The sequence below is a fragment of the Cyprinodon tularosa genome, unplaced genomic scaffold (assembly GCF_016077235.1).
Source record: "Cyprinodon tularosa strain WSP-4 unplaced genomic scaffold, ASM1607723v1 ctg25, whole genome shotgun sequence".
Taxonomy (NCBI): domain Eukaryota; kingdom Metazoa; phylum Chordata; class Actinopteri; order Cyprinodontiformes; family Cyprinodontidae; genus Cyprinodon; species Cyprinodon tularosa.
Genome location: NW_024038928.1, coordinates 1,482,368 through 1,488,413, shown reverse-complemented (window position 1 = coordinate 1,488,413; position 6,046 = coordinate 1,482,368).

The following is a 6,046-nucleotide window of genomic DNA, read 5'->3' as shown; positions in this document are numbered from 1 at the left end:
AGGGCAGGTGCACCTTAGGAAAGCATAATTAATTAAAAACAAAACAATCTGATAAAAAAAAGGTCTGCAGCAATGAAAAGATGAATTTTAATCTAGGGTGTTAGTTTATGGAAATATCTTAATGATGAAAAAAATGCAAATCTCTCGGTTCTGAAAGTCATGATGATGAAGACATATTGGTTAGGTTAGTTTTTTTCTGTCATTTATTTCTGTGCTGAATTCTGTTTGTAATTTTACAGACTTTTCATTTTAAGAGTTAAAGGTACAGAGGAGATCTATTTCCGGGTGGATCATCTAAATAAGTGGTCCTCCTAATTGTCAATCATTCTGTTGATATGTTTACGTAAGGCCGTCCTACAATGACTTTGAAAAGTTATTTTCTGAGAAAATACGAGATACTAAAGAAGCAGTCTTCTGTAATGTTGGAAATTATCATGCAGCACATCTGCTGAGTTACCGGGTAAAGTGGAAGCAGAGGGGAAGAAGTCTCCTGACTTTTTACAGCTTGTTGGACTGAGGGGGACAATTGCAGTTTTACCTTCCAACCATCTACAATATTTTCTCTATACTTATTCCAGAGAGATTCAACAAGACCACTGACCATAATTAAGATGGACAAACACAAAACCAATACAAAACAGCAAACTCCAACAAACCTGAAAAACTACAGATGGGTTTTTGATTTGCATCTGGCTTGGAATTGTCATGGTGGGTTCACAAGAGAGACCCAAGTATGCAGAACCCACGAAACGGAAACTGAAGTGAAAGGTTTAACAAGTTTATTGTTTCACAAGCACAGAGTAATCACAGGTTCTGGTTCAGGCCTGGAGGGCAGGTTCACTGGAGTCTGCGTGGGAGACAGTTCAGTTAGCGCAGCATCAGAAGAGTTTGACTTTGAGAGTTTCAGGTTTGTACCTTGAGGGTTCTTGGTTTAGCTTTGGGAGGAGAACTGTTGGGTCCAGAGAATGTTTGTTCAGCAGAGTCCGTTAGCTGCTTCAGCATCTTACTACTAGAGAGAGGGCAGACCTTGGTTTTGAGTTTCCAGCTCTTGGTCCAGAGCTGCATGGAAATCCAGAGAGAGGCTTCAGGTTTGGCTCAGAGGGCAGGCTCGGCAGGTTAAGCTCTTCCAGAGCTTCACAAGAGAAAAACAGGTTTCCTGAAAGTAGAGACAAAGGTTAGAATCCAGTCTGGATTCAAAGTCAACAAAGTGCTCAGAAGGATCTTGGCTTAAGTGCTAACCAACTGAATTCAACACTGCGACATTGAGGCAAGGTCTGAAGACAGCTTATATAGTGTGGACCCTCTGATGAAGGAATGAGCCTCAGCTGTGCAAGAGGCTAGGCTGAGGAGGATCCACGGCGGACTCTGCTGGAGGAAGGTGGTACTACTCCAGCTCCCAACAGGAATGTGCTGAGGAGGATTAGCTTCCAGGTGCTTCAAAACATAAGCAATCCAATTACACTTTTCTCTAATGCACATATGTCAAAGTCAAGGCAATTGTTTATCCATGGCCCCCTGGAAGATATTTGATTACCATTAGAACCGCCCCACAGACCATGGCCGCTTGTGGCTTCGCAGGCTACCGTTGCAGCTCTGCACCCAGCCATCACAGCTCTGCACCCAGCCATCACTCACCTGGAGAAAAAAAACTCTTATGTGAGAATGCTGTTCATCGACTTCAGCTCAGCATTCAATACAATTATACCCCAACAGCTGATATGCAAACTGGACAAACTGGGCCTCAGCACCTCCCTCTGTAACTGGCTGCTGGACTTCCTGTGCCAGAGACCGCAAGTTGTGCGCGTCGGTAACAACACCTCGGACACTATCACGCTGAGCACAGGAGCTCCACAAGGGTGCGTGCTAAGCCCCCTGCTCTTCACCCTACTCACACACGACTGCAAAACAACCCACAGCACTAACCACCTGGTGAAGTTTGCAGACGACACAACCCTGGTGGGACTCATCTCCAACGGTGACGAGACACACTACAGGACAGAGGTGGACCACCTAGCCAAGTGGTGCAGTGACAACAACCTCCTACTGAATGTCAGCAAGACAAAGGAGATTGTTGTCAACTTCCAGAAAGGTCCCCGCCGACTCCTGCCACTGACCATCGATGGCGCTGCTGTGGAGAGGGTGAGCAGCACTAAATTCCTAGGAGTGCACATCAGCGACGACCTCTCCTGGACCACCAACACTGCATCACTGGTCAAGAAAGCCCAACAACGCCTCTACTTCCTGCGGAAGCTGAATAATGCCAGTGCCCCACCAGCCATCATGACCACCTTCTACAGAGGAACCATTGAAAGCATCATCACCAGCTGTATCACTGTATGGGGCGGGAGCTGCACTGACTACAACAGGAAAGCCCTGCAACGTATAGTGAACACAGCTGGGAGGATCATCAAGGCACCTCTCCCCTCCCTGCAAGACATCTACTCCAGCCGCCTCACCCGCAAAACCCTCACAATTTTGAAGGATGACACCCACCCAGCACACAACCTGATCCGTCTCCTGCCCTCCGGAAAGAGGTACAGAAGCCTACGGTCCAGAACCACCCGGCTGGCGAACACCTTCATCCACCAGGCCATCAGAATGCTAAACTCCCTCCACCCCCTCCCCACACGGTCTGCTCCAGCCACCAGGCAGACAGGAAGCTAAGACTGCCCCTCTCTCTCTCTCTCTGTCTCTCTCTCTCTCTCTCACACACACCCACACACACACACTGTACCAGAGACTGCACCTTACCTGCACTACCTCAGCCTGGAACAAACTATTGCTGCTGTTTTTATTGCTTTTTATTGTAATGTTTATATTTCATACTTATATTTATCTTACCACTCTTACCTGTCATGTCCCGCACTTTATGTCAGTTTTAAATGTTAGTCTTGTATATTTCTTGTATATTTGTATATTGCAGAGAGTAAACGTAATTTCATTTCCCTTGTATGTCTTGTACATATGTAGAAAATGACAATAAAAGCTGACTTGACTTGACTTGCATTGTGGGGAATGTATTGTTGGTGTGATTACATTACATTTCCAGGGGAAAACATGATTGTGATTTCCTTTTTTTTTTTTTTTTATGTATTTGTTGTGCATGTTTGGATTGTTTTGGTTTTTGCTTTTTCCCCTTTAACAATCCAAGCTGTCTGAAGTCTAAGGAGGCGGAGTGCACTAACTGCGCTCTGCAAGTGCTGCGTGCAAGTGTCAGCAGAAGCTGAATGGAGCCAAAATAAAAGGAGCCTGGATGGAGGGAGGGGCGGAGCTGATCCTGCAGGTGATAGAGACGGACATGCTGTTGAGTGAGGGGCAGGTGGCATCTGCACAATACTCACCTGGGTCCTGACTGTGCCATCTGTTCACCTCCTGGTATTCTGTACCTGGTGTGCGGATCCCACCTGTTTTACTATTTGAAAGCAGTGATCGGTGGGATCATAGCACAGCACAGTAATGCATTATTGGTTTATAATGCATGCACTTTCATTTATGTATTTATCTTAATACATTTATTAATATAATAAAAGTTTATTATATTAATATTGATATTAATATTTTGTTTTGTTTTTTAAAACAAGGTGGTAGTTCTTGGTTCAATAGGCTTTGTTCATTTCAATATGATTTAATAAATATTTAACCAGTCCGGCCCTCGGCTTCTAGCAAATTTGTTTTTTTTTTGGCCCTCGCTGTATTTGACTTTGACATCCCTGCTCTAGTGTGAGTCAACAAAATCGTCAAAGATAGCTGTCGAAATATTTTCAGAAGAACTTAATAAAAGTCTAGTTACATCAGATTTAAGTCTGTTTTGTAGTTGCTATGACTCAGATGACCGTGAGTTTAATTTGACCCTTACCGTCTCACTAAAAAGCTTAGACATTACTCTAAAAGGCAGCTTTCCATGGTGACCTCCAAAACTTCTACAAACATTTTGAATTGTTGCTGCAGCACAGTAGTGTCAAAAGAGATATTTAAACGGAACCACAAAATACTTCCTGTTTCAATGAAATGTACATAGGCTAAAAAAGAGCGTGCCTGTCTGTCGCATGAGACCACTTAAACCAAAGTGTGAAATACTTTTCGTTAACTGCAGTGCTGCTTCTGCAGAAACAATACCACAAACGGCTACATGGGGGTAAAAACATGTTTTCACACCTCTCACTAAATTCAAAGCTATATGGTCTGTTTGGAAAATTGACCGCTCGCTTTAACATAAATGTTGTTTTGATCACCCACAGCAGCAACAACAGCAACCAATTGTTTCAGATAATATTTAATGTGTCTTTAAGCAGTGAAAAAGGAAACAGTCCAGGTTTTATTCAGTACAGATTATCAGACAGCAACAGTCAGACCTTGTAGGATAACATCAATGACATCAATTGGCACAAGGTAGCAGCCATTTTGTCAGTTTATGACTTGTAGCTGAGCCCCGCCTTGGAACTGGGTCTCCTGGTGTCATCTAAGCTAACCCATTTTGCCCCAGTGCTGCTACATGTTAATGCATTTATGATTAGTTAATTTTTCCCTGTAAATCCATTGGTTTGATTGCATTTAAGATCTATCTTTTAAAATACAGACAAATGCAAAAACCAACTATGTAACAGGAAAGTTTCTGATTAAAAGTATTAGTAGTGCAATGATAAAACACTTGCTTAGATCAGTGCAGGTTCGACCCCCAAAGCTCATGTTCTCTCTCTCCTAAATATATATGATTTTTTTATGTGGTCCATGTTGCTGTATTTTTGTAGTTTTGAGGAATTATTATTTTATTTTTTTAACCACGTCACAGGAATGTTCTTTCAGTCTACAATTCTTTCAGTCTGCAGATGGCGCCAGATAACGAATAGGCTACTGGCAGAGAAACAGCCAGGTTCTTGCTAAGATACTACATAGGCAAGGTGTTGGGATCTGGAGTTGTTCCTCCTTTCCCCAGCAGAGTGCGCCGTGGGTTCTCTGGGCTGGAGCTCACCAGCACACCTGGAGCTCGTCAGCCCATTAGAGGACCCCTCTACTTAAGCAAATGCCAGACCTTTCTTCGACGCCGCAGTGTTAGCTAAGTTTGGTTAGCGAACCTGAGCCTCCTTGTCTTTAAATTTTGTCCCCTAGAGAAAACCGTATTCTAACCAGTCTTTGTCTTGTCGCTCCTAGGAAAACCTGTCTCTCGTGTGAAGCTCTGGGAGAGCTTAACCTGAATCTGCCTGCCTGCCCTAGAGAGCCAAACCTGAAGATCTCACTTTGGAATCCACCTGCTGCTCTCGGAAGGAGAGCTAACCCCTCAATCCAAGGTCTGATCCAACAGTCAGATATAAGACGCTGCACCTGCTGAGCACTCTGTCAAACCAACAGTCTCTGGACCCAACCGGTTCCCCCCCTCTGAGAAGAAAGCCTGAAACTCTCCAAGGTATAATCTGCAATAATCAGAAAACTAAACAACGCTTCCTATCCACCTGGTTAACCAAACTGTCATCTCTGCAGACGCCTGAGAATCCAGCCCGGACCTGTTTCCTGAACGCAGTCTAATTTTGTGCAAACATTTAATAAACTCTGTTAAACTTTTCATCTGTCTCCTGGTAGTGTTCTGCATGTGGGTTTGATTCAGAACCAATCATGACACAAGGTTCTCTTTTTCAAGAGACCTGGCCAAGATGACAGTACAGATTCTTTCATGTCTTTTATTTATTATGAACTATTATTTATCTTTTTCACACTGCCTTTGATCACTAGTCAGTTCCTTAACTTCTGTGTACTAGAACAAGATCCAAATATGCAAGAAACTAATTACATTTTCACGTAGGAGACAAGGTATGGGGGCAGCACCTTGCATTGGAGGTGTATCCAGAGAACAGGCACTATGTGACTAAGATGTCACATTTAATTGTAACAACAATTGCTACCATCTTGACAGACGTAAAAAGTAGCGCTTGTTGGTAAAAGACAGAGAAAATAGCTGTGAAATTTCAGAAAAACAGGCGCTTTTAGCAGGTTTATTTCAATCTTAAAGTGTTGATTAAAAGCGAATAGTGGCTTTCTTGGCTTGCCATATTTA